Source organism: Phyllostomus discolor, chromosome 6 (assembly GCF_004126475.2).
Source record: "Phyllostomus discolor isolate MPI-MPIP mPhyDis1 chromosome 6, mPhyDis1.pri.v3, whole genome shotgun sequence".
In the NCBI taxonomy this organism is placed as follows: domain Eukaryota; kingdom Metazoa; phylum Chordata; class Mammalia; order Chiroptera; family Phyllostomidae; genus Phyllostomus; species Phyllostomus discolor.
Window position 1 is genome coordinate 74,385,948 of NC_040908.2, and position 11,470 is coordinate 74,397,417.

The window sequence follows — 11,470 nt, forward strand, 5'->3', positions numbered from 1 at the left end:
CCTTCCCTGAGGAACACCAGTTTGCAAGGGTGAGTCAGGAGCAAGAAAAAATTAAAAAGAATATACCCAAAAGAAAGAAATAAAATAGAATACAGGAAGCACTAAGCACAGAGAAAGTGGGAAGGAAAGACTAGATGTTGATATCAGAAGCTATGGAGGAGTTGGACACAAAAACTGAAAGAGTCCATTAGATTTGGCTGTCAGTGGGTCAGATGAGCATGCACAGGGTGAGTGTGAGATGATAGAGAGCTATGCTGTGATGAGACAGTAGGGGAAGGAATGTGGGAAGTTGAGACAAGCTACATCTTCCACAAGCTACACTCTTCAGGGAAGACAGGGTGCTCTTTGCCCCTTTGTTGACAAAGGGAGAGTTTTGACATGATTCCATTGTGAGTGGAATGAGTAGGCAGGGTAGCAGGTCAGCTACAAGTGAGAGTAAGAGGGTTCATGGACTGACTTCCCTGAGGAGGCAGGAAAAAATACAACCCTGAAAACCACAGAGACATTATCTTGGAGAGGAGAAGGGCAGAGCCATGTAACATGGGTAGGTCTATCCAGACCAATTTGTTCAGGTGGGAGCCAGAAGTACAAGATGTTTCCACTGGCTGCTTACCTTCTGAAAGCAGGAATGCTCAGTACAGAAGCAGCTTCATGAGATGGTGGAGGGCCTTAAAGAGTGCCAGGCACAGGGACCAGAGTTACTGCATTATTTATTCCTGTTAGTGGTTCTTTCTTGTAATAACTATGGTCAAGGAAAGGGGCAAGGATAAAGCAACTGCCTTTCAAGATGTGGTCTGCCTTCCTCATCTTCCTTTCCTTTGTCCACAAAACTCCTGAACAAATATCTTCCCATCTCCAGCCTCTAGAGGCATCTTTCTAAAAAGCAAAAATGACCCCTGAGGATGTCATTTTTATGCTAATTCCACCAGCCCCACTGCAAATGAGATAAAGAATTAATTTCCAAGCACCATGTGTAAAATCCTGCATGTTCTGATTTGCCTCTCTCATGCATTACCTGGATTTCTTCCCCAAAGACACCTTCCCTGACCACCTGCAAATGAATCCCATCCCTCCCTCCTGACTACTACTGTAATATACATCTTTCATATTACTCATTTGATATTACTTCATCTTAGCAGACTCCTACTCTCTCATTAGTCTTTGGTCATGGTCTGGAAGATAGCTATTGTCCTCTTACTGATGGACAACCAAAACTGAAATTGCTTGAAATAGTGGCTGCCACTATCAATGGATGAGTATCAGAAGAGAAATTTATGTACACATGTAGAATATATCAAAGACTTGATTCTCCCATTATTACCACATGCTGTCACCTCACAAAAAATGAGAGCCCATCAGGTGACTTCAAGTGTCTAAAGCATGTTTTCTTCAAAACATTTTTATAGTTCTTTTAGAGAGCTTTATTTCCTTTGTCATAAGTTGTGGATTACCCCCCTCAACTGGTCAAGGCTACAACTTCAATTATCTTTGGTTGATAATGAACTAAAAATTTCACTGACCAAAGCTTTGAGTAGGAAAAAGGTAGAGAGAAGAAAATGCTGAAGAAGGCAGGTGTCAAGTTTGGCAAATATCTCGAGTTCCTCTACTCCTCACATTTTCCACAAAATGCTCAAAACACTATAAATATGTTTCTTTTATAACCACCATTTTTTGTAAACTGAAGACTCCAGATACATAGAAATGTAAATTTTGATTATTAGATAGTAAATTTATCATTACAATATATTTTATGAAAAAGAATTGTGTTAGCAATTCATTTTGAAAATTATTTAAACTCTTTTCTCCACTCACATTTTCTGATTAGGAAATATAGTAAAAAAAAAAAAAAGGTACCATTGTCTTACCTTTATTTCCTGTTCTTGAGGCATAAAAACAAGGAAAAAACTTCAGGTCATTTCCGTGACTGCTGGCTTTTCTACCTGAAGAACATGTGAGAATATCCAATTTCAAATAGTTCTACTGTATCTCTTCCTAGCCAGAGAGATAACCAGAGAAGACAACAGCAATTTAATTTTTACAAGTTTGGAAATAATGATTTACAATTGGAGATAAAAAAACTTCAGTATTTTGCAAGTAACCATTGACATTGTCAAATCCATTATAATACAGAGAAAAATCAAATAACTACCTCTATCAATAGAAAGAAATGCCCCGAGGATGAAATGTCTAAGACTCTTTGGCAACCTCCTCCACTACATAAGGCTTGTGGTTAGGTTTAGCTGAAAAGTGAGTAAGACTATTTCCTTTACAGGGATTTCCTGTAAAGACTGTTAGCACTCAATTTCTCAACTGTGGGTTGTTGTTTTTTTTTGTCTTGAACACCTAGCCCCCAAAAGTGTAACCTTGAAGATATAGCTTAAGTTTTTCTTGTGATTAACTTTCTAATTCTGAACAAAAAAAGTATCTCGCTAACACCATTTAAATGAAGTGAGAATTTATTGCTACAGAGAGGGAAACAATCTAAACTCACCAAGGTTTTTCTGTACCTATGTTTTAAAGGAGAGCTTTGAAATATAACATGGAATTAAGGACACCACTGTTATTTGATAGAACTAAAATTGTTTAATAAAGACCTCACAATAGTCTGAGACCATATTGGTCAGAAAAAGCTTTATCTAGAAAGCGTATTGATTAAGCCTAGATAACATAATCCCTCAAGACTCTAAGATTCTAATAAAGATAACACTGTTTCCTTTGAGCACATCAAAGTTCCTGGGCTATTTCTATACATAACTACAAGATAACATAAAATGCAAATGAAGACTAAGTTCACTTTGGGTTAAAAGCAAAATTAGTATTTATCTGAGGTGAGGAAGTATGGCTAGAAGGGGGAATTAGAAATTAGAGCTAGAAATGAGTTCAAAATAATTCTGCACTGGTCATGAATCTGCTGTATTCCAAGAGAATGTGAGTGTTGTTTCAGGCTTATTCCAAGAGAGGTCAAAGGAAACAACTGAAAGGACATTCTGACATGAGAAGCTCCAGTTTCACAGAGTCTTGTGAAAGCAGCACAGCAATAAGAATAAAGGGAGCAAACCTAGATGGGTGGGGAGAGATATGGGTAGGATGGAAAGAAAAGATTAACATAGGGAATTATTTATTAAACATATTCAGTAACTGTTGAATTGAACTGCATTTCAGTGAATTGGGGTATGGGAGCTATTTTCTGAAGTTTCAAAGATCTTGTGAAGTTCACAGACTTTAAGCTGAGTTTGAAGTTATTCAGGAAGGTGTTTCTAAAGTGAATTTGATCACTGGAATAGAATTTGAATTCTGATAAAGGCATTTTGGAGATAGTCTCCAATAATGCCTACTATCACTTACTCGGACCTTCTTCATGTGCATTCTGCTTTTCATGCCAAGATGGAGAGTCTATTTTACCTGACCTTCAGTTTAGGCTAACTGTGTCTTTAACCAATAGAATGCAGTGGAAGTGAGACTGTGACACTGTGACAGCTCTGGATATAGTTTGCAAAAGGTCTTCAGCTTCTACTTTTTTTCTCTTGGAAGCCAACACAACATGAGGAGTCAAATATTCTGTAAGTGAGCCCAAGCTAGCTATAAAAATAGTTGTAAAAATATGGAGAGAGAGAGAGAGAGAGTGTGTGTGTGTGTGTGTGTGTGTTCTGGTCAGACTCCAGTAGCTCCAACCATCCCAGCTTCAGACATGTGAGTGAAAAACATATTAGATGTTCCAGCAGACACCACATATAGCTGGAAAAATGGTCCAGCTGAGCCCAACATAGATGGCAGAATAATGAGAAATAATAAACTGTTACATTTAAACAAATAATTTTTGGCTTGTTAAACAGCAACAAATAACTGAAATATAGTCTCATTGGACAAATAAATTCTATTTCACTTGGGATGACTTACTGGGAGAAATTTTTAAAAATTCTATTCCACACAGCAATATTTTCACTGATACATCCCCTAGAGCAAGGGAGATAAAGAAAAATATAAACAAATGGGATCTCATCAAAATAAAAATCTTTTGCATGGCTAAAGAAAACAGCATTAAAATTAAAAGGAAGCCAACTGTATGGGAAACCATATTTGCCAATGATACTTCAGACAAGTGTATATATATATATATATATATATATATATATATATATATAAAGAACTCACACAACTCCACTCTAAGAAGACAAGCAACCCAATTTAAAAAATGGGCAAAAGACTTGAACAGACACTTCTCCAAGGAGGACATACAGAGAGTCCAGAGATATATGAAAAGATGCTCAGGATTGCTAGCTATCAGAGAGATGCAGAGAGAAGTACCATAATGAGATATAACTTCACACCAGTCAGAATGACCATCACAAAGAAACAAATAACGAATGTTGGAGAGGTTGTGGAGAAAAGGGAACCCTAGTACACTCTTGGTGGGAATGCAGACTGGTGCAACCACTATGGAAAACAGTATGGAATTTCCTCAGAAAACTAAAAATAGAACTGCCTTTTGACACAGCAATTCCACTGCTAGGATTATATCCTAAGAACCCTGAAACACCAATCCAAAAGAACCTTTGCATCCCAATGTTCATAGCAGCACAGTTTACAATAGCCAAGTGCTGGAAGCAACTTAAATGCCCATCAGTAAATGAATAGATCAAAAAACTATGGTAAATTTATACAATGGAATTCTATGCAACAGAAAGAAAGAAAGAGCTCCTATCCTTTGCCATAGCATGGGTGAAAGTGGAGAGCATTATGCTAAGTGAAATAAGCCAGGTGGTGAAAGACAAATACCACATGATTTCACCATTAACAGGAACCTAATCAAAAAAGCAAACAAGCAAGCAAAGTATAGCCAAAGACACTAAAATTGAGAACAGTCTCACAGTGACCAAAGGAGAGAGGGGAGGGGATAACAAGGGAAAAGGGTGAAGGGTTTACAGGAACAATTATAAAGGACATATGGACAATAACAAGGCAGGGTGGAAACAGGGGAGGGAGGGAGGGAGGGCTGTAGTGGTGGGGATGGGTAGGGGGGAAAGGCAGAAAACTGTACTTGAACAACAGTAAAAAAATAAATTAAAATTAAAAAAGAATCCATCCTGCGAATTCATTTTATGTCTATTACTAAATCAGGAAAGTAATGTAAGGATAATAAAATAGTCTCTATCCTCAAAGAGATAATATTTGGGGGGGAGAGACAAATAATTACAGTGCACAATAATAACTTCAATCTTATAAATATTTGTTAAGCATTTACTCTATGCAAGATCTTTTGTTGGTAACTGTCATTGTACGTTGCCCTTTATAAGTGAGCAGTTTAGTTGGACAGAGAGGGGCTGGACTTCTAAAGATCATTTCTTTCTTTCTTTTTTTTTTTTTTAGGAAACTTATTTTTTATATTTCTTTTTACATTTTATTTTTCTCTATTTTTTTATTGTTGTTCAAGTACAGTTATCTTTGTTTTAACACCACCTTGGAGCCCCAACCCCACCCAATTTCTTATATGCTAAATGCTGGAGAGGTGTGTACCACAGACCATAGGGATGGACTCAACCAAACTGTGGACTTGGGATGACTCCAAGAGAGAATTCACTAAATTTTTCTCTAGCTTCAAGCATAGATAGTTAAATTAATCATTTGTAACATCTTCAAACTCTTCCTTAGACTTCCACTTACTTACCCCTCCCCTACCAACTGCTGTTTGACTCTCTCCAGGACATAGTTCCTTTAATATTTAAATGATGGTTGTTTTCTCTACCAGATCCCCTGAACAACTGATTTTTCAGACATCATACCTCCCTCCTCCCTAAAAATTCCCAACTTTGAATAACATGGCCTCATACTATAATATCACCAATTATCTGCCTTATTGTGGTTTTACACAAATCCCCAGTCACTCTACTTCATTCACTGAAGACATTAGCCCCTCATTCATTCTTTCATTAGAACTTTTCTTGTTTTGATTCTTGCTAGTTTTAGTATGCACATAAAATGATCCATGGAATACCCTCTTTTCAAATGTCTTGTCCTCCACCTTGAGCTCAGGCATTTATTCTTATGATCACACCATAGATTTGTCTTTAATAATAATTTCCAGGCCTCCATAATCTCCATTTCAAGTGTTCCACTCCCTGATATTCACCTCTTATCAATCTACTCCCTGAAATGCATCGATTTCAATTCAATTGTGACCATTATTTGGTCACAGAAGCTTATATTAATCCTACCAAATCTTCAATAACCCATCCATGCTTGTATTTTTCCACTTGAATTTTATTATTCATTAATGTCACTCTTGCATATGCATTTAGTGCACTTGCTAATCTCTTACTTTATCATACTAGCTTGAAAAATATTCTCTTCCCTACTTATACATATGTCACTTGACATAGATGGAGAAAACATACAGCTGTGCTGACTAGCCTTGCTTTCAGTTAAAGGAGACTTCAATGCTTCTTGGCAATTATACTATATTTCTTTTGTTCAATCAGTCTCCGATTCTTCTAGAAAACAATTTTGCAGGTTTTTTTTATCTAAAATCTCCCCCCTCATCCTTATTCTCAGCTGATGATGGAAAAACTACAGCAAGCAAAAAACAACTTCTATGAGTTCTCTCTAAAGCATCTTACTCACCTGTATTTGCTAGAAATAGTAAAGGACATAGGTAAGGCAGCTGCTATCATAGAGAATATAGATCCATGATAGAATTTACTGGCTGTATATGAGACATGAGAGAAAGAGAATTGATATATAATAATCTCACCTTAACCACAGGGAATACATTCCAAGAGACATAGTGGGTGCCTGAAATCCTGGATAGTAATGAACCCTATATATACTATGCTTTTTTTCTATACTTACATACATACTTATAATAAATTTTAATTTGTAAATTAGCACAGTAAGAGATTAACAATAACTTATAATGAAATAAAATAATTATAACAGTATAATGTGATAGAATGTTATGTGAATGTGATCTCTATCTCTCCCTTTCATAATAAAGATGGCTACTGAGTGACTAGTGGACAGGTAGCACACAGTGTGAATACACTGGACAAAGGATGGTTCACATCTCCAAGGGGACCAAGTGGCATGGTGTGAGATTTCATCACAGTACTCAGAACAGCTGCACAGTATGCAATCAAAAATTATGAATTGTTTATTTCTGGAATTTTCTGCTTTATATTTGAACTTTGGCTGACTCCAGGTAACTGAAACTATGGAAAGCAACACCATGGATAAGAGAAACTGTAACACTATGCATCCAGGGGCCCCTCCAAAGAGGAATTTGTAATGGAGTCCAGAACTCAGGGTGTCCAGGAAATATTAAAAATACGGGATGTCCTCACCCCCACAAGTCTGAACTGGGGGATGAGACACATGGAGCAGGGCCATTGAGAGTTGTTCTGCATAGCAACAGTTTTTCAAATAACCTCAGGAATGGTCATTTAACATATCTATAACTTTTAACTGGTTTCATAGATATGTTAAATAGCTGTGGCCACACTTTGAGTCAGGGAGATGGGAGTGACTTCAACCCATGATGTAACTGGGAGGCAACTCCCCCTGGTTTCAGTGCCTGCATAAGAGCTTAGAGAAGATTGGCTCCAGGCCACAGGGCCACACCTGCTTGGACAAATACAGGAATGCTGGCAGGCATAGCCAATTGTGAGAGGAGTCGGAAATGGAGCAGCAGAAGAAGATTGGTGCTGGGATTTAAACCCAGGTGTAGCAGCTTTCAAGACAGAACCATGTGGCTTTGGGGCTCCCTTTGCCACTCAGCTTAGGAAGCTGGAAAGCAAGATGTGGCAATGATACAGAGCTCTCTCTTAGCAGTTTGGAAGAATGCAGCAGAGACCTTGCAGTGAAGGAAAGGGGTAAAAGAACTCTTGCTGGTAGGCCATGAGAAAGTGGTACATAGTTTTGAATTAAGAAATGGAGATTGTGGTGGCAACACAGCTGAGAGTGCTGGGAACCGTGGGAGGCCTGCCAGCCAAGCACGGATTACTGGAAAGAACCAGGGGCTACGTGAGCCATGAACTTCTATTTCTTTTACTGAGATACAGTACCCTGGACTGGACAAAGAGGAGATGGAAGAACTGTGTGTGTATTTGTGGGAATTTTAAGGGACTTTGGGATTTTAATGAAGACATTAAGTCATTACTCTAAGTCCATATAACTTTTGAATAAATGATTCCTTTCCTTTTCACCAATCTCTGACATTGAGAGCTATAATTCCCTGTCAGCAGAAAAGATGAACCTAGTACAGGGGACCCTGGAAGAAGGGTGGTCCATTTGGCAATGGTATATCATTCCTCTCTGCCAGTCTGTTTGGTAACAAAACTACTGTAGATGATTCTCAGCTTTCTGCTTGATCATCAGGCAGAAAATTCTTTATTTTTCAAGACAGAAAATGTGGTAAGAAGTGTAGGCTTAGGGAAACTAAAATATTAGGTGCTATTTACATTCCTAGACAAAGCTACCTACTATAGAGCTGAATATGATTCTAGACTCAGAAAACAAATCTCAGATAGTCAGATTTTTATCTATATGTTAGCTGAGGTGATGGGTAAGGAGAATATATAGCATGAGAAAAGAAGAGTCCAGATGGGACCTAGAAAATTTTAAGGGAAGAAGGTCCTGGAACAGAGAAATAGTAACCATGAAAGCAAGGAGAAAGGAAATGTTAAAATAGTGCTATGAGAACCAGGAGGAAATGATTTCAAAAATCCAAGGGTGGTTTCAAGAAGAAAAGAGGGATGAACAGTGTGAAATACAACTGATAAATGAAACAAAAGGATCTAAAAGTTTCCATTAGATTTGAACATCCAGAGACTGTGAGTCCATTGAATGAGTGATCAGTGGAGTATGTAGGATTTTGCAGCAATGGACAAGGCATTAATGAGAAAGCAAAGGAAAGCTTGCTTTTTTTAAGAACCTTGAATTTGAACAAAGTTTTAGATATTATCTGTTGAATTCCTAACAATGAAAGGAATGCTTTACCCTACCCTCTACCACCATAAACACATTTCCCCTTCCCTTTAGCCTCCAAAAATAGCTATATCATAATTTTATTTTTAAAGTATATTTTATTGATACTATTACAGTTGTCCCATTTTATTTCTCCTCTTTATCCCCCTCCATCCCACACCCACCTCCCTCTAGCATTCCCCTCCATGTCATGGGTGGTACATATAAGTTCTTGGCTTCTCCACTTCCTACACTATTCTTAAACTCCCCCTGTCTATTTTGTACCTACCAATTATGCTTCTTATCCTCTGTACCTTTTCTCCCATTTCCCCCAACCCTGTCCCCTCCCTGCCAATAACGCTCCATGTGATCTCCACTTCTGTGATTCTGTTCCTGTTTCAGTTGTTTGCTTAGTTTATTTTTTTATTTTTTTTTAGGTTCAGTTGTTGATAGTTGTACATTTGTTATCATTTTACTGTTCATAGTTTAGATCTTCTTTTTCTTAGATAAGTCCCTTTAACATTTCATATAATAAGGGCATGGTGATGATGAACTCCTTTAACTTGACCTTATCTGGGAAGTACTTTATCTGTCCCTCCATTCTAAATGATAGCTTTGTTGGGTACAGTAATCTACATTGTAGGTCCTTCCTTTACATGACTTTGAATACTTCTTTCTAGCTCCTTCTTGCTTGTAAGATTCCTTTAAGAAATCACCTGATAGTCTTAGGGGAACTCCTGGTAGGTAACTGCCTTCTTTTCTCTTGCTGCTTTTAAGATTCTCTCCTTATCTTTAATCTTGGGTAATGTAATTATGATGTGCCTTGGTGTGTTTCGCCTTGGATCCAACTTCTTTGAGACTCTCTGCTTCCTTGACTTCCTGGAAGTCTATTTCTTTTGCCAGATGGGGAAGTTTTCCTTCATTATTTTTTTCAAATAAGTATTCAATTTCTCGCTTCAACTCTTCTTCTGGTACCCCTATGATTCAGATGTTGGAAACTTTAAAGTTGTCCCAGAGGTTCTTAAGCCTCTCTTCATTTTTTTTTTTTGAATTCTTGTTTCTTCATTCTGTTCTGGTTGAATGTTTATTTCTTTCTTCTGCTCCAGACTGTTGATATGAGTCCCAGTTTCCTGCCCTTCATTGTTGGCTCCCTGTATATTTTCTTTTATTTCACTTTGCATAGCCTTCATTTCTTCCTCTATTTTGCAACCATATTCAATTATTTCTGTGAGCATCCTGATTACCAGTGTTTTGAACTTTGCATCTGATAGGTTGGCTATCTCCTCTTTGCTTAGTTTTTTTTTTTTCTAGAGTTTTGATCTGTTCTTTTATTTGGGCCGTATCTCTTTGTCTTGGTGCACCTGTTACATTGTAAAAGGCAGAGCCTTAGGTGTTTGTCAGGCAAGAGCAATCCATTTCTCCATGTTGTGGGGGCAGGGTCACAGAGGAAACAAAACCACTTGCATGGCTCTTGCCCCGTTTTCAGTCACAAGTGAATTGAGCCCTTTGAGGTGATGCCCTGGTGCTGATTCCTCAGTGGATGAGCTTGTGTATGGTCTTCAACGGACTCTCCTGTGAGACTGGCAGTTTCTCTCACTGTCATATCCCCACTGGTTTTTACAGCCAGAGGTTTTGAGGATTTGTTTCCCCACCCTTGGACCCTGGGTTGTGTGGTCTGTGTCGCCCCCCAGTTGTTCCTCCCAGTTTATCTTCATGCAAATGTGGGACCACTTGGTCTGCCAGCCATCACCTCAGCCACCCAGTCTGCTAGCCACCTCATTGCCACCCATCCGTCTCCACCCCTCCTATCAGTCTGGGTGTATGTTTCTTCTTTAACTCCTTGGTTGTCAGACTGCCATGCAGTTTGATTTTCTGGAAGTTCTGTTTTGTTTTGTTTTGTTTTGTTTTTGTCTTTAAATTTGTTGTTGTCCTTTAGGTTGTGCAAGGAAGCAAAGTATATGTACCTATGCCTCCATCTTGGCCAAAAATAGTAAACTGCTGCTCTATCACAATTTTAGTTAAATAAAGATTTAATGCTTACACCATTGTGACCAAGTAACTATTGTTTGTGGCAGAACGATATAGTGCTATTTGACTGTGTTTCTTTGCATATACCACTTGAAGTTAATGCTTGTTTTTTCTCTTTTGATGAAATTTCTTTATACCTTTCATTAATTCACCTCTAAACTCCACCAGAAATGTAGAATGCTGCTCAATGCATTCAACATATGAGAATTCTATCTTTTTCCAGAAAATATTCTGTCTGGAGCTTGATCATCCATTCAAATATGGCTTATTTACAACTACCATCCTTAGATTTCCATTTCCCATCAGCCTGGGGATACATTTTTACCCCTCTTCCAAGTTGGATGCCCTGTTTCTGAACCCTAAACTGTTTCCTTCTTAGAGAATGCTTTTTTTCTGGAAGAACACTTTTTCCATTAGACCCCAGAAAAAGGGTTCATGGGATGTAAATATCTTGAGGTCTTATACAAGATGGGAACAAAAGTAA

At 38.0% G+C, this 11,470-nt stretch overlaps 1 protein-coding gene across 1 annotated transcript in view; it reads right to left on the bottom strand.

Annotated features, from left to right (window-relative positions):
- Window positions 1-2,225, bottom strand: part of LOC114499990 (interleukin 18 receptor accessory protein) — a 35,345-nt gene extending 33,120 nt beyond the window's left edge. Inside the window, exon 1 of the mRNA XM_036028345.1 lies at window positions 1,866-2,225. The gene's annotated coding sequence lies outside the window, so the exon portion shown is untranslated. The remainder of the gene's footprint in view (window positions 1-1,865) is intronic.
- Between the last annotated feature and the right edge of the window lie 9,245 nt (window positions 2,226-11,470).